Genomic DNA, 18,895 nt, shown 5'->3' with positions numbered 1-18,895 from the left:
TGGTGCTTGGACATATTTGGTTCTAGTCTCCTTCCTTGGCCAGTTTGAACTTTCTTCTTTGAATTTCGGCTTTGGCTTGCTTTCATAGATGGGATTGTTCCTCCAGCCACTTGAATTGGACCTTCCACTATTGGAAACACCTCCAAACCATGATCTTACACCCCTCCTCTTAAATTGATGCTCTAATATAATAGCCACATGCAACATCTCCTCCAATTCCACATATTGTTGCAATTCTAGTTGATTGGCTATTTCATGATTCAAACCACCAAGAAACCTTGCCATGGTTGCTTCCCTATCTTCATTCAAGTTCAATCTCATCATAAGCATCTCCATCTCCTTGTAATAATCCTCCACGGATCCATGTCCATGAGATAAAGATTGAAGTCTTTGATGCAGCAACCTATGATAGTGTGATGGTACGAATTGCTTCCGCATGGCTCCTTTCATTTGTCGCCATGTAGTAATCAAGTCATCACCAACTCTCCTTCGGGTGTTTTGCTCATTGGTCCACCATTGGAGTGCATAATGGCCAAACTCCATTGCTGCCAATTTCATCTTCTTAGCCTCTGAATAATTATGGCAGTCAAATATCATCTCCATCTTTTCTTCCCACTCCAAATATGCTTCGAGGTCACTTTTACCCATAAAAGGTGGGATGTTAACCTTGATATTTCCCAAATCATCATCTGTATCTTCCCTCCTATATCTTCCATGGCCAGCTCTATCTTGGACAACAAAAGTTTCATCCATACCTTCCTTAAAGTCTCCACCGAATGGCTCCTCATCAAATTCCTCTCTCGGTCTCTCGTGACCTCCTCGTCCTCCATGGAATTCTTGCCTATTTCTTGTGTTCGACATTCCTTGTGAGGCTTCTAGCCTTCCCATTCTTTGATTCACATGCTCAACTTGAGCATAACCCGCTGTATTGACTCCAAAACAGCTCTCATGTCCACTTGGTCTCCACTCCCGGTAGCTCGGGCATTGCCATGGAATGCTACGGATTCTCCCTCATTAATCCTCAAAGGTGGATCTCCTATTCTTATTCTAGAATCTGCCATGTTAGTAAAATACTGCAAAAATAAAATGAATCCTCACAATATTCACTCCCTCACGTGTTTCACTCAAACAAGGTCTCGACACTCGTGTTTGCTCACTAGTTTCGGCTTTGACCCTCTTTTAAGCTCACACACTCTTGCCTTTTTCCACTCAATGAATTATCTCAAAGTTCTAATTAAAACACCCACAAAACAGCAATTAGATCACTAGTATGTTTTAATTAAACTTATCAACAAAACAGTAAGCAAAAATAAACAAATACCGAATGGAATGAAAATACCTATTTTCGGTTTTTCTAGACAAAATAAAGCAAATTAATGAGAAAAATTTGGAATTTTGAAGAACTGGACCAGATGGTAATAGATTATGAGTTCAAGAACAAAATTCTAGAAAAAGAAATTCAAATACGAACAAGAACCAAAGAGAACAAAATTATAGAAAAGTTTTGGTTGTTGTTCTTGTAATTCAGGTTTTGTATCAATTCCTTTAACTAATTTTAATCCAAATAATTTAAGCACCCAAAATCCAAATATCCAGCAGAAGAAATAATTTCCCAGCAATTCAAATATTGAATAAATAATCAAAAACCAGCAGCTCCAGCAAATTTCAAGCAAACAAATCAAACTCCAACAAACCGAAATATTTTTAAATTTTTTATTATTTTTTTATTCGGCTTTACCTTTTTTTTTTTTTTTTTTTCACTCACAGAACATAAAAAACTGCAGTAGCAAGAATAATTACCAAAATTGCAATCCCAACTCCAAAACAAACACCAAACCCGTGACCTCCAAATAAACACAAATGTGCAGTTTTTTTTTTTTTTTTTTTTAACTGTTGCCGCAAACTCTTTTTTTTTTTTTTTTTTTTACATATATGAATGCAAATTTCTAAGACTAAAATAGCAAAGGAAAATCAACAAAGAACCAAAATTATCAAGAACAATGATAAAAGACAACCAACAAATTAGGAAACAAAAATACGATAAAACTAGGAAACCTAATTCAACTAGGAATGAATTTCTTTTTTTTTTTTTTTAAATATGCAGAATGTGTATGGGATGGATGCAACCTTAACCTAATGCTAAAATTGCCGAATAACACAAAAAAAACAAATAAAACAAATAAAGATAGATCAAACCTGAACAAAACTTAGCTCTGATACCAAATGATACGAACCTAGGATGACCTGCTCCTAAACCCGTATTATATTAGCCCGGATCTTAATTTAGTTCAAGTTCTAATGGGATGGACCTCAACCCCTAACCAACCTGTGGTTAGAAACCTTGGTATAATGTAGACGCCACAATAGGGGATGGAAAACCTATTGATAAGTCAAGCTAAAACAACCAATTCTCTAATGGTGTTTTAGGTGTTCTCAAAGAACAAAGAGATAATTAATCTCACAAGTATTTTCTTATTCAAATCAAAGTTGTTTTCTTATTGATAACTAAGCCTTTAAATAGGCTACAAAGCCACGAAATAAAACCCTAGAACATAAAGAAAACCAGCCACCACACATAAAGAAACCTAATTGGCTGAAACTATACTTCCTTTCCTAATCTAAGTTTGATTAATTAATTCCTTTATATTAAATTAGGAATTAATTAATTTACAATGGAAAGAATAAAATAAAAACCTTCCTAAAGTTATTTTTCCAGAAAATAAATAAATAAAAGCCAGAAAGTAATGGTAGTTTCCTAAAACAAAAAGTAAAAACAAATTAAGAAACTAAAAATGCTAGCCTTTTTGATCAAGTTGACTTTGATCAATCTTTGACCTCTTTGAGCTTCAAATCAGCTTCTAGATCATTTGTAGGATGCCAAATAAGCTGAATATGAAGTCCCACACGTTGCCCATGCTTGGAAAAAATAAGAAAAGGCTAATACAGTAAAATATAGTAAAGCCAGCAAGCAATACAGCAAATTCGGCCAAATTGTTGAGGCTGTCCGTACAAGGCCTTTTTGATTGCATTTGAGGCTGCTTTAACTTGATTCCATGACCTCTTTGGCATATGTATTGAACCCATAAAGCATTGGAACCATTTCATGCTTCCAAAACTCCAAAAATGTACCAAAACCGTCACTCGGGTCCGTATCGGCTTCCACCACTTGGATGCTTAGAATAGGCTTTGTATCTTCAAGTATGGACAAGCTCTGTTGAGATTGATTACCCCCTGTATAAATACTCCCAGGTTGTCCTTAAATCTCTTAATTTGAGCTGTTGTGATTGGCCTAGTCTTCATCCGTGTCGAGTCAGCACCCCAGCGGATTATCAGTTAAGCGGGCTCGGGCGGAATCACATCACCTCAAAAAAAGTTAAGACCATCGGCAGACTCTCTATCCTCTCTTTTTTCATCTAAGTGGTTTATGTTCAGTCTAAGATAACAAGATGGTTAGAAATCCTTTATTTTTGCAATCCAATCGCTCTTTTGATTTCTTTTTTTTTGTTTAAAAAGAAGAAAAACCTCTTTATCAATATACTGCCTTCTTCTACACATTTATCTCCACCTCATAATGAAGAATACGTAATAGGTAGGACTCATAAAAATAGATAATCCCTCATGGAAAAGCCTTTCCTGCATCAAGCACTAATATATTTTTAACATCCAATTAGTTCGGGTAATCATTCGAATAATCATTCAAAATTGAAGACCAAAAGCTCGTTACTCTTTGTTTCCTTATAATAGGGGCAACAGTTGGTCTCTGTCCATTTATTCACTCAACCTGACTTGAAATTGATTTTCCAATTTCTTTTTTTTTTTGCCACACCAAGAATTCAAACAATTTAAACAAGGTTTTGGACATATCCAGAAAGAATGAAATATTCTAAGAATTCTCCATTGATACAACATGGTACTTTTCCCATTCAATCTTTGCAGGATCAGTCATGATCTTACAAACTCTACTGGTGGTATGGATGAATCCATTGCTTCATACAAATGTGTTAAAGATTCTAGCTGCACTTAAAAGTCGAGTACTCTACCATTGAGTTAGCAACCTGAATAAAAGAATTAGAATGTGTAGATACAATCAGAATCCCAATAAAATAAATAAAGAGGTTGAATTGCACGGCGTAATCACGACAATGAATTTGAAATGGCAAAACAAATTGTATCATACAAAAAAAAAAAAAGTTTCTTGTATTATAGAAAATCCAATGGACCCATTCCTTGAATGAAATCAAATCCATGGCACAAAGAAAAATAGATCCATTTATCCATGATCGAATTATACTTATTTGATACAATGTTGTCAATATGAGTATTTGAGAAAAGAATACAATGGAGAACTAGAAAAAATAAAATATTATAAATTTAAATATTTAAAAGGGACTTGTGTTGGATTGGCACTGCATAGCTAATCGACATATAGACAAATAAGGGATGTAGATGTAAGGAAAAAGTAATAATGAAAAAAAAAAAGTAGAAAAAAGCTCAAATTTAGTTAACCAATCAATATAAGTAAAAGAAAAAAGCTTAATCCCCCTTTTTATTTGTTCTTAGAAATCCAACTAACCACCCCCATTACCATTGATGGTAATACCCAAAATCAAATAGGAATAACAAATTAAAAGAGAATAGTAGAGAAAAGACTACAGAGCTTTCTACAAGTGATCTCCACCTTCTTTATTTATATATTTCTTATATATTTGTTTTGATATATTTCATTAATTTTTCATTAATTGACTGTTGTTTGGTGATTAAAGGTAAGTTCCGTAAAAACCCCCCATTTTCTTTGAAATATCCTGAACAATTCCTATAGGCTGAGTGCCTTTTCCAAGGAAATACAGAATAGCAGGAACATTTAAATAGGTATGATTCTCTATCGGGGTCATAAAAACCCATTTTCCGAAGATCTCTTCCTTCTCTTTTGGATCAAACATCAATCGCAACAATTCGATAAATGGCCCATTGGGATAGATGAACAATCCCCCCCATAAACATATAAGAAGTTTTCTCCACATACAACTCACAAAAATTGGAAATTATATCTATGTATACAATGATAAGGTCAAATATGTCCATAAAATCGTCAAATCAACTAGACTATGATTTAAGTACTTATCCTTTCCTCCACCACAAAAATTATTCGTATTTACAATTTGCACCCTTATAACTCAAGTTGCATAACTCTCAAATAACTCAAAGAAACCTTTTAAGCATTTCATTTATTGAGTGGTCCCTAACTCCTCTTTTGTCTGTCTCTTTTAGAATCTCTTTTATTTTGCACTCTGATCTAGTTATTGGGACAATCAAAAATAGTATTTTCTTGTTCTAGAATCCTTTATCTTTGCCTTGAATCATTGGGTTTATACATTACTTCAGTGATTTTGAATCGTTTCAAAATGGCAGCAACATACCCTTTTTTTATGATTTCTTTCTATCAAAGAATCATACAACGGAGTGATTCTTATGTAATAAACTTTTAATTTGATCAAAAAAGTTTTACCAATTCCAAAAAATTTGAATTTTGAATTTGAAACTTGCTTGAATTGGATCCTTTCGATTTATATAAGGAAAATATATTTAGAAATACATTTACGAAGTTGTCCAAATTTATTAATTAATACTAACCCTAGATTCTTGCTTTAAAGAAATGAATCAATACTTTTTACTCAAGCTCCATCATGTACAATTTACATCACGCCGTGATACGAACCTAGGACGACCTGCTCCTAAACCCGTATTATATTAGCCCGAATCTTTAATTAAGTTCAAGTTCTAATGGAATGGACCTCAACCCCTAACCAACCTGTGGTTAGAAACCTTGGTATAATGTAGACGCCACAATAGGGGATGGAAAACCTATTGATAAGTCAAGCTAAAACGACCAATTCTCTAATGGTGTTTTAGGTGTTCTCAAAGAACAAAGAGATAATTTATCTCACAAGTATTTTCTTAATCAAATCAAAGTTTTTAAAGTTATCTTATTAATGAAAAATAAGCCTTTAAATAGGCTTTGAAAGAAACAACATAAACCCTAAAAACCCTAGGAAAAACCGGCCACACAATGGAGAATCCTACCTTGGTCGAAACTTTCCTAATCCTAAACTAATTTGGATTAATTAATTCCTTTATTTTGAATTTAGGAATTAATTAATTTACAATGAAAATAATAAAATAAAAACTCTCCTAAACTTATTTATCCAGAAAATAAATAAATAAAACTTAAAAAGTAAAGGTCGTTTCCTAAAACAAAAAGTAGAATAAAATTAGGAAACTATAATACTAGCTTTTTGACTAATTTGACTTTGACTATTCTTTGACCAAATTAATCTCCAAATCAGCTTCAATATGCTTTGTAGGTTGCCAAATAAGCTTATTGTGAAGTTCCCCACGTTGCCCTTGCTTGGAAGTATGAAAAAAAGGCCAATACAGTAAAATACAGTAAAACCCGCGGAGAATACAGCAAATCCGGCCCTTTCCTTCTCCTTGTGCGCAAACCACCTTGTTGGTCGGCTTTGAAGCTGCTTTGGCTGGTTTCTATGACTAATCCTCCATATGAATTGAACCCATAAAGATGGGGTTCCAATTCATACAACCCGGCCTCTTTATTGTTACCAAAAACGTCACCCGACCCCGTTTTGGCTTCTATTGCTTGTATGAGTAACACAGGCCTTTGTTCTTTAGATATGGCCAACCCCTCTTGGCTGTGACTTATTCCTTGTATGAAGACAGCAAGATTGTCCTTGAACCTCTTGGCTTGGGCCCTAGTGATCGGCCCCACCTTCATTTGTATTGGGTCAGCACCCCAGCGGGTTGTTGGTCGAGCAGTCTCGGGTGGATTCGCATCATTCCCCTCCTCTTGAAAAGGATTTGTCCTCAAATCGAAGTCATCACCTGCAGCAAAAGGAGATAAATCAGCAACATTAAAAGAGGCACTAACATTATACTCACCCGGTAGATCAACTTTGTAGGCATTGTCATTTATCCTCTCCAAAACTTGAAAAGGTCCATCACCCCTCGGCATGAGTTTTGATTTCCTTTGTTCGGGGAATCTTTCTTTCCTTAAGTGCAGCCACACCCAATCTCCAGGTTCAAACACCATTGATTTTCGGCCTTGATTAGCCACCCTTGCATATTGCTCGGTCCTTCTCTCAATGTTTGCTCGAGTCTTCTCATGAATCTGCTTTACAAAATCAGCTTTTTGTTTTCCATCTAGATTAGCACGCTCACTTAAAGGCAAAGGTGTTAAATCTAATGGAGTCAAAGGATTAAAACCATAAACAATTTCAAATGGAGTAAATTTAGTTGCTGAATGTAAAGACCTATTATATGCAAATTCAACATGTGGCAAACATTCTTCCCAAGTCCTTAAATTTCTACTAATTAATGCTCTCAATAATGCAGACAAAGTTCTATTTACTACTTCGGTTTGTCCATCAGTTTGTGGATGACAAGTAGTTGAAAATAAAAGCTTAGTACCTAATTTAGCCCACAATGTTTTCCAAAAATAGCTTAAGAACTTAGCATCCCTATCCGACACAATAGTTTTTGGCATACCATGTAATCTCACAATTTCCTTGAAAAATAAATTAGCAATGTTGGATGCATCAGCAGTTTTATTACATGCAATAAAATGTGCCATCTTAGAAAACCTATCTACTACAACAAATATTGAATCCTTACCTGTCCTTGACCTAGGCAACCCAAGAATAAAATCCATAGACAAATCTATCCAAGGATAGGTAGGAATCGGCAAAGGCTTATACAATCCATGCGGTTTCAATGTTGATTTTGTTTTTCGGCACTTCACACATCTTTCACAAATTCTCTCAACATCTCTCCTCATGTTAGGCCAATAAAAATGTTCTTGCAGCAAGGATAAAGTCTTTAAAACACCAAAATGACCCATTAAACCACCCCCATGTCCTTCCCGAACCAATAATTCCCTAATACTACAATTAGGCACACAAAGTTTGTTTTCCCTAAACAAATATCCCTCAAATATGTAAAATTTATTAAATCCATGTTTCAAACAGGTTTTAAAAATTTCTCCAAAGTCACTATCATGCTCATAAAGTTCTTTCAATTGTTCAAATCCAAGCAACCTAGCATCTAAGGTAGAAAAGAGCACATACCTTCGGGATAATGTATCGGCAACCACATTTTCCTTACCTTTTTTGTAGCGGATCACATATGGAAATGTTTCAATAAATTCAATCCACTTAGCATGCCTTCGGTTGAGCTTTCCTTGACCCTTGATATGCTTCAAAGACTCATGATCCGTATGAATCACAAACTCCTTTGGCATGAGATAATGCTGCCACGTCTCCAAAGCCCTCACTAAAGCATACATCTCCTTGTCATAAGTCGGGTAGTTTAGGGCAGCTCCATTCAATTTTTCACTAAAGTAGGCTATGGGCCTTCCTTCTTGCATTAAAACAGCTCCAATACCTACACCCGAAGCATCACACTCAATTTCAAAAGTCTTAGAAAAATTTGGCAAAACTAACAAAGGTGCATTACACAATTTTTCTTTCAACAAATTAAAAGATTTTTCTTGTACTTCCCCCCATTTGAAGCCAACATTCTTCTTGACAACTTCATTCAATGGTGCTGCTATGGTACTAAAATCCTTGACAAATCTCCGGTAAAAGCTTGCCAAGCCATGAAAGCTCCTTACTTGGGTAATGGATGTAGGAACCGGCCACTCTTGGATTTCCTTCACCTTAGCTTGATCAACTTTGATTCCTGCAGCACTTACTACAAAACCTAGAAACACAAGCTCTTCTTTGCAAAAGTCACATTTTTTAATGTTAGCAAATAATCTTTCCTTTCTAAGAACTTGCAAAACTTGCCTAAGTTGATCCACATGGTCATCTAAATTTCGGCTATATATTAAAATGTCATCAAAATAAACAACCACAAATTTACCAATAAATGGACGCATTACATGATTCATAAGCCTCATGAAAGTACTAGGTGCATTGGATAATCCAAAAGGCATAACTAACCATTCATACAGTCCATATTTAGTTTTGAATGCGGTTTTCCATTCATCACCTTCTTTCATCCTAATTTGGTGATAACCACTCCTAAGATCAATTTTTGTAAACATGCAAGCACCATGCAATTCATCAAGCATATCATCTAATCTAGGAATGGGATGTCTATATTTGATGGTAATATTATTTATAGCCCTACAATCAACACACATTCTCCAAGAACCATCCTTTTTAGGTACCAACAAAACAGGAACAGCACAAGGACTTAAACTCTCACGAATATATCCTTTATCAAGCAAATCACTTACCTGTTTTTGCAGCTCCTTTGTTTCTTCAGGATTGCTCCTATAAGCTGGTCTATTTGGTATGGCAGCCCCCGGAACAAAGTCAATTTGATGTTCTATCCCTCGAATAGGTGGTAAACCACTTGGAATCTCATTTGGGAAGACATCTCCAAATTCCTTCAAAAGAGAAATCATTGAACTTGGCAATTCAAGTTCTTCAAAGTTAGTTTGATCATTTAAATAATTTTCTTTGTAAAGCATGACCAGCAAAGGTTTCTTACACTCAATAACCTTGTTAATATCCCCTAAACTCAAATAAAATTTTGGTTTTTCCTCTCTTTTCTTTCTTTTCTTTTTCTTCCCTCGGTTTGGCTCTCATTGGCGGAAATTTCCGGATTTTGTATGCTCTCGGGTTTGTTCTCTTTCCTCACCTCTCTCTCGGCTTTTCCTTGGTCTTTCCACTCAATATGAACCTTAGAAACCTTACCTTGGTCAGCAACCTCAACCTTACCTTCTTGAATGGATGGTGAGGCCATTGGTGCCATACTTGCTTTTTCTTTGAGCTTCTCGGCTTCTCTCCTTTGTTGCATTTGTAATTGATCTTTGTAAACCTCTTTAGGAGATAATGGTTCCAGCTTGATCTTCTTCCCTTTAAACCTGAAAAAAATACTATTTTCTCGACCAAAATGAGTAGCATCTTTATCAAATTGCCATGGTCTACCTAATAGTATATGTCCAGCAATCATAGGCACAATATCACATAAAACTACATCCTCATATCTACCTATATTAAATTTTACTTTGGCTTGTTTGTTTACTTTCATCTCACCACTATCATTAAGCCATTGTAATCTATAAGGTTCTGGATGTTTAATTGTTTTCAAACCTAATTTATCAACTACAAGATTACTTATCACATTAGTGCAACTCCCACTATCTATAATCATGCTACAAATTTTACCTTGTATTTCGCAGCGAGTGTGGAAGATGTTTTCTCTTTGTATCTGCTCTTCATCTTTGTAGACAGCAAGTACTCTCCTTGAAACCAAGCTCAACTCGGCTTTAGATGTATCTACAGGTTCGGTTTCATCTTCATTACATTCCTCCTCTTGCTCGGTTTCAGCTCCACTTTCTTCACTTGCGGATTCCAGCTCACCATCACCCTTTAATACCATGATTCTTCTATTTGGGCATTGGCTGGATATGTGTCCTCTTCCTTGGCACTTAAAACAAATTATTTCTCTAGATTTTTGAGGTTTAGGATCAGATTTTATCTCACCTCTAAGTGCTTGGACAGATTCAGTCTTGACCTCTCTTCTTGGCCGGTTGGTTGATTCTTCTCCTACTTTCGGCCTCAACTTGTTTTCATAAGTGGAATTGTTTTTCCAGCCACTTGAACTTGTCCTTCCACTGCTAGAAACTCCTCCAAACCGTGTACTAACACCCCTCCTCTTGAATTGGTTCTCAAGCTTAATGGCTACATGCAACATCTCCTCCAATTCCAAGTATTGTTGTAATTCAAGTTGGTTGGCAATGTCACGGTTTAACCCTCCAAGGAATCTTGCCATTGTTGCCTCTCTATCCTCCCTCATGTTTAACCTCATCATTAGCATCTCCATCTCTTTGTAATAATCCTCCACGGACCTACTCCCTTGAGACAAAGATTGAAGCCTTTGATGCAGCAACCTTTGGTAATGGGATGGCACAAACCGCTTCCTCATGACTCCTTTCATTTGTCGCCATGTTGTAATTAAGTCTTCACCAACCCTCCTTCGGGTGCTTTGCTCATTTATCCACCATTGGAGTGCATAATGGCCAAACTCCATTGCTGCCATCTTCACCTTCTTACCTTCCGAATAGTTGTGGCAGTCAAAAATCATCTCCATTTTCTCTTCCCACTCCAAATAAGCTTCAGGATCACTTTTACCCATAAAAGGTGGGATATTAACCTTGATATTTCCCAAATCTTCATCTGTATCCTCCCTCCTATATCTCCCACGGCCAGCTCTATCTTGGACAGCAAAGGTTTCGTCCATACCTTCCTCAAAGTCACCGTCCAATGGCTCCTCATCAAATTCCTCTCTCGGCCTCTCGCGACCTCCTCGTCCTCGGCCTCGTCCTCCATGGAATTCTTGCCTATTTCTTGTATTCGGCCTTCCTTGTGAGGCTTCTAATCTTCCCACTCTTTGGTTTACATGCTCAAATTGAGCACTCATTCGCTGTATTGATTCCAAAATAGTTCTCAAGTCCACTTGGTCTCCACTTCCGGTAGCTCGGTCATCGCCATGAAATGCTACGGACTCTTCCTCATTGATCCTCAAGGGTGGATCCCCTCTTCTTATTCTAGAATCTGCCATGTTAGTAAAATACTGCAAAAATAAAATAAATCCTCACAATATTCACTCCCTCACGTGTTTCACTCAAACAAGGTCTCGACACTCGTGTTTGCACACTAGTTTCGGCTTTTACCCTCTTTTAAACTCACACACTCTTGCCTTTTTCCACTCAATGAATTATCTCAAAGTTCTAATTAAAACACCCACAAAACAGCAATTAGATCACTAGTATGTTTTAATTAAACTTATCAACAAAACAGTAGCAAAAAGTAGGCAATACCGAAAGAATCCAACAAATCCTAATTTTTCGCCTTTCTAGACAAGAAAACACAAAATAATGGGAAAACGTTGGAATTTTTGAAAACTGCACCAGATGGTAGTAGATTATGAGTTCAAGAATAAAATTCCAGAAAAAGAAATTCAAATACGAACAAGAATCAAAGAGAACAAAAATATAGAAAACTGTTGGTTGTTGTTCTTGTAATTCAAGTTTTGTATCAATTCCTTTAACTAATTTTAATCCAAAAAATTTAAGCACCCAAAATCCAAATATCCAGCAGCAAAAATAATTCTCCAGCAACTCAAATGTTGGATAAATAATCAAAAAAAACAGCAGCTCCAACAAATTTCCAGCAAACAAATCAAACTCCAACAAACCGAAATACTTTTCTTTTTTTTTTTTTTAATTCGGCTTTACCTGTTCTTTTTTTTTTTTTTTTTTTTTTCACTCACAGAACATAAACAACTGCAGTAGCAAGAATAATTACCAAAATTGCAATTCCAACTCCAAAACAAACACCAAACCCGTGACCTCCAAATAAACAAAATGTGCAGTTTTTTTTTTTTTTTTAAATGTTGCCGCAAACCTTTTTTTTTTTTTTTCCTGTTTTCTTTTTTTTTTTTTTTTTTTGAATATATGAATGCAAATATTTAAGACTAAAACAGCAAAGAAAAATCAACAAGAACCAAATTAACAAGAACAATGATAAAAGAGAACCAACAAACTAGGAAACAAAAATACGATAAAACTAGGAAATCCTAATTCAACTAGGAATGAATTTTTTTTTTTTTTTTTTTTAAGATGCTGAACGTGTATAGGATGGATGCAACCTTAACCTAATGCTAAGATTGCAGAATAACACAAAAACAAATAAAGCAAATAAAGATAGATCAAACCTGAACAAAATTTATCTCTGATACCAAATGATACGAACCTAGGACGACCTGCTCCTAAACCCGTATTATATTAGCCCGGATCTTTAATTAAGTTCAAGTTCTAATGGAATGGACCTCAACCCCTAACCAACCTGTGGTTAGAAACCTTGGTATAATGTAGACGCCACAATAGGGGATGGAAAACCTATTGATAAGTCAAGCTAAAACGACCAATTCTCTAATGGTGTTTTAGGTGTTCTCAAAGAACAAAGAGATAATTTATCTCACAAGTATTTTCTTAATCAAATCAAAGTTTTTAAAGTTATCTTATTAATGAAAAATAAGCCTTTAAATAGGCTTTGAAAGAAACAACATAAACCCTAAAAACCCTAGGAAAAACCGGCCACACAATGGAGAATCCTACCTTGGTCGAAACTTTCCTAATCCTAAACTAATTTGGATTAATTAATTCCTTTATTTTGAATTTAGGAATTAATTAATTTACAATGAAAATAATAAAATAAAAACTCTCCTAAACTTATTTATCCAGAAAATAAATAAATAAAACTTAAAAAGTAAAGGTAGTTTCCTAAAACAAAAAGTAGAATAAAATTAGGAAACTATAATACTAGCTTTTTGACTAATTTGACTTTGACTATTCTTTGACCAAATTAATCTCCAAATCAGCTTCAATATGCTTTGTAGGTTGCCAAATAAGCTTATTGTGAAGTTCCCCACGTTGCCCTTGCTTGGAAGTATGAAAAAAAGGCCAATACAGTAAAATACAGTAAAACCCGCGGAGAATACAGCAAATCCGGCCCTTTCCTTCTCCTTGTGCGCAAACCACCTTGTTGGTCGGCTTTGAAGCTGCTTTGGCTGGTTTCTATGACTCATCCTCCATATGAATTGAACCCATAAAGATGGGGTTCCAATTCATACAACCCGGCCTCTTTATTGTTACCAAAAACGTCACCCGACCCCGTTTTGGCTTCTATTGCTTGTATGAGTAACACAGGCCTTTGTTCTTTAGATATGGCCAACCCCTCTTGGCTGTGACTTATTCCTTGTATGAAGACAGCAAGATTGTCCTTGAACCTCTTGGCTTGGGCCCTAGTGATCGGCCCCACCTTCATTTGTATTGGGTCAGCACCCCAGCGGGTTGTTGGTCGAGCAGTCTCGGGTGGATTCGCATCACGCCGCCCAAAAAAAATTGAGAGTTCTATTCAAATAGAAGAAACGATGATGAGTCAAGAGCACTTTCATTCTTCTATAATTGTTGTATAATAAAAAATGGCGGATGTAAGAATCCACAACGGATCGTGTCCTTCAAGTTGCAGGTTGCTTTCTACCAATCGTTCTAAACGAAGTTTTACCATAACATTCCTTTAGCTTGGAACCAGTATGTAATTGATTCAACTATGGATTCATGAATAGTCATTGGTTCGGTCGGTACATAGTAATCTATACTTTTTCTTCCTAAATGAAAATATGAATGGCTAGGTTCTAACAAATTCAATTTAATCCCCAATGCATATATTTATTTTAACATATATTTTATTTCATTATTTATTTATTTAAGATAATAAATATAAATAAAATATTAATACCATGAATGAAATAAAAAAATTTCTTTTTGAATCTGCACCTTCAAATAACTTCATAGTGATAGGATAAATTTACCAATTTCACACTTCTTCGAGTACTACGAACTCATAAGAAATCATAAAAAGGATTGAAGTAATTGAAAAATTTTCAAACTCAAGATCATTATTTGAATAACATTTTAAAGTATGGACCACATTTTAGCATCCTAAGAGAAATCCATATTTGAATCAAACCATTAATGACTAAAAAACTAGATAGCTAAAAAATCCAATTTATTTTTTCAGTGAACTAGTGGATAAAGACTAGTGTAAGGTAAGGTTGTTGTTTTTTCATACTGGTTTCTAAAATTGGAATCGAAATAACAATAATATGGGACCCCTATACAAATACACTAAAAAATTGTTACTGAAAGGAATTATAGATATTTTATGTTAAATATTTGACATTTAGGGATCACAAATGGATCGAATTATTTATGCATGTTATTTGAACACAACTCAATTTGTGAAAAACATATGGTTCAAAGAAGAATTATTAAGAATACTAATAAAACATAACGATGTTTTATTTTAAAAGGCACTCTCTTTTCTGATATATAGCATTATATATATTATAATGCTATAAGGGGTTGGGCATGCTGTGGGATGGAAGGATTTGAACCTCCGAGTAGCGGGACCAAAACCTGCTACCTCACCACTTGGCCACACCCCATTTCTATTCGACCCTAATAAACACTAATATTGGTATTGGTTGTTCATCAACTCCAATATAAATATCTATAAAATATAAAGATTGTTGCTAGAATTTTAATATATGTCGATACAAAATTAAATTGAATTTACTGATCATTACATAGAATTCAATTAAGATATTGTATGAAAGTATGATTTATTCTATTCTCTTTTGATTTGAGAATTGAAGGATTTTTGATTGGGGGAGTTCAAATCAAAGAAGGTTTTAGTTTTATTCATTTTCCCTTCTATCAATAACTCAACTTATTAATAACTCAATCAAAATAATACAATTATCTTCAATAACAAAAATAACAAAATATTTGTTATTCTTAATATGTTTAGTTTTATCTGGATTTGTTTTAATTTTCCCCTTTATTCAAACGGTTTTTTGGTCGCCAAATTACCAGAGGCCTATGCTTTTTTTAATCCAATCGTAGATGTTATGCTAGTAATACCTGTGCTATTATTTCTCTTAGTTTTTGTTTGGCAGGCTACTGTAAGTTTTCGATAAGATCTTTTATAACGTCCTAGCCAAAGTCATAATTGATTCGAAAAGAAAAAAAAAATCTAACATAAAGCTTGATAAGATTAGATAGGTTTTTGGAGTAGAACTCTTTATGGAAATGTGGTGATCTTGCCACAATGTGCAAGGTAGTTCCGTTACACTTGCACTCTTTTTTTTTTGCAACATCAAAGACCAAACATTTTTTATGTTTATGCATTTTATTTTATCTTGTAATGTTTAAGAACAATATCTTTTTTTTAATGCCCTAAGCTCATTAACTATAGCCTAGGGCCTTTTTGTCCAGTTGCTGGAATTGTATTTCCAGCAACATGAGTCAACTTCTTTGGATTCTGTTTGAAGAAGGTTTGGGATTTGGATCTGAATTTTGGATATAATAAGCTAGAAACGTAGAGGAAGCATCAGCAAAAAGAATGGCCCAATTTGGAGCTGGGAAGGCTGAGTTAAGCCCTAAACAATCTGACCCTTGTGCAGTTTTGTTGCCCAGAAAACTAGCCAAAATTGCCTCAGATTTGATTATTTTTGGATTGGAAAATGGGCTTTGTTTTACCTAGTTTTTGGCTAGAACACATTTTAATATTCAAAAAGTCTTCCCTCCAATTTTCAAGTCAAATGGAGCTGGTTTTCAATTTCAAATGCCTTAGACAAGCCGAACTGCCCATTAAAGAAGGTTTCTTGCATGCCCATCACATTGATTAGAGTTGGTTGAGGTAGTATGGCTTGGTTGGTTACTTTTAATGCTTTTTTATTTATTGCTCAATATGGCAGCATGTCTTATTGTCTTTTTGATGTATTTAAAAGTGTGAAAATTGTAATAAAAAAGGGGAAGAAAATATTCCAAAAAAAAAAAAGATTTTGAAAAACAATAATTTCGGCTTTCTCTCTTTCTGTCTCTCAACTACTACATTTTGGTTTCTTCCTCTTCCCAAAAGCTAAAAACCTTCTCAAGAACCCTAAACCTCCATTAAAAACCAGAAACAAAACCTTAACAAACCCAAAAAAATAAAATCAAGAACTAAGAACCAACAACAATCATTCTTGACTAACACTTTGATTGATTGTTCTATAGGGTACAACAACATAAACCTACATCAAATTCCATCATGGTATTGAGCATAGTGTAATTTCTTAGGACCTTGTGAGATTCCAACCTAGACCATTTTATTTGTAAGAGGATCCCCCACCTAAAGCCTTCCAACCGAAACCAAAACCTCCCAAAAAGGCTAGTTGAAACTCACCAAAACACCACCACCCGAGAGCTTGTTCTTGTGTCCATTTTTCAAAACTTTTCAAAAAACCATTTTTTCAAATGGCCTCAAAATCCTTTGCAACCCCAACACCACCTAAGTTTGAAGGTCAAAACTATTCCATTTGGAGCATAAAAATGAAAGCCTACCTTCAAGCCTTTGGTTTATGGGAAGTCATAGAAGAAGGTTATGTAGTGGAAAAGTTGAGAGCTAATGCAACCGAAGCACAAAGAAATGCACATGAGGCCGAAGTTGCCAAGGGGTTCAAGGCCCTCACTTCCTTGCACTCCTTTGTGAGTGATTCCATTTTTACAAGGATAATGTCATGCACAAGTGCTAGAGAGGTTTGGATAAAGCTTCAAGAGGCGTTCCATGGAAATACTAGAACTCAGCAAATGCAAGTTTTAAACCCAAGAAGAGAGTTTGAGACCTTGATGATGAAGGAGAATGAGCTTGTCAAGGATTTCACGGAAAGGATGCTCAAAGTGGTAAATCAAATTCGGGTCCTTGGTGAGCAATTGACCGATCAAAGGGTAGTAGAGAAAGTATTGGTGAGCTTACCCGAAAGGTTTGAAGCTAAAATTTCCTCCCTTGAAGAATCTAGAAATCTTAGTGAAATAACCTTAAGTGAGCACATCAATGCTCTTCAAGCAACCAAACAAAGGAGAGCCATTAGAAAGGAGAAGACCATAGAGAGTGCATTCTATGGTGGCCACGGCAACAAAAAGAAGAATAAAGGAAGGAAGTGCAACAACACCAACCAAATTGGTTTTACAACCAACAACAACACAAACAGCAACAAAAGTGGATGGGATCAACAACAATAACAACAAAGCCATCAAAACTGGGGAGGGCATCCACCTTGCCCTCATTGTAAGAAGCTTGGACATCCACCATCCAAGTGTTTTTGGAGGCCGGATGCATCTTGTGAAAGATGTGGAGGAAAAGTCCACATTGCCAAAGTATGCAAGCAAAGGAGGCAACAAGCCAATGTGGTTAACGAAGAAGCCGAGAACCTATTTGTGGCCACATGCCTTAAGGCCACAAGTAGTGGTCTCGATTGGTTTGTGGATAGTGGTTGCTCACACCGCATGAGTTTCCAAAAGGATGGTTTTATGAAGCTTGACCAAAACTACAAAACCAAAGTGAAGATTGGTGATGGCCGATTCATGGAAGTAGAAGGCCAAGGAGATGTGTGCTTGAATACCAAGGAAGGTGCCAAAATTATAAAAGATGTGCTATATGTTCCTAGTTTGTGTGAAAACTTGCTTAGTGTAGCACAATTGGTGGAAAGAGGCTTTGCTTTAAATTTTGCAAAAGATGGATGTATTATATATGATGCTTGTCGTAATGGGCTGTTTAAGGTACCATTGAAGGACAAAATCTATAGATTGGACCTAGTTAAGAATGAACAAGCCTTACAAACCAAAGTGGAGTCCATTTCTCAACTTTGGCATAAAAGGCTTGGGCATTCTAGCTATGGTGCCATGAAAAACACCAATGCCATTGTGAAGGACATGCCAAAGATTGAGGAGATGAGAAGCCTATGTGATGTATGCCAACTAGGGAAATCCACACGGCTTCCATTCCCTAAAGTCAGTTCATGGAGAGCTAAGGAGAAGCTTGAGCTAGTCCATTCGGATGTGTGTGGACTGATGAGTTTGTCATCAATTGGAGGTTGTAAGTACTTCCTAACCTTCATTGATGACTACTCAAGGATGTGTTGGGTATATTTTCTAACAACCAAGTCACAAGTGCTTGAGAAGTTCATGGAATTCAAGAAGATGGTGGAAACCTAAAGCAATGCAAAGATGAAGTGCTTGAGAACCGACAATGGTGGAGAATATACAAGCTTGGCTATGGAGGATTTTTGCAAAGAAAATGGAATGGTGCATCAATTCACAACACCATACACACCACAACAAAATGGTGTTTGTGAGAGGAAAAATAGGACCTTGATGGAGATGGCAAGGTGCATGATACATGAGAAGAACATGCCAAAGAAG

This window comes from Ziziphus jujuba, chromosome 4 (assembly GCF_031755915.1).
Source record: "Ziziphus jujuba cultivar Dongzao chromosome 4, ASM3175591v1".
Classification (NCBI taxonomy): domain Eukaryota; kingdom Viridiplantae; phylum Streptophyta; class Magnoliopsida; order Rosales; family Rhamnaceae; genus Ziziphus; species Ziziphus jujuba.
This window is presented reverse-complemented; position numbering follows the sequence as displayed.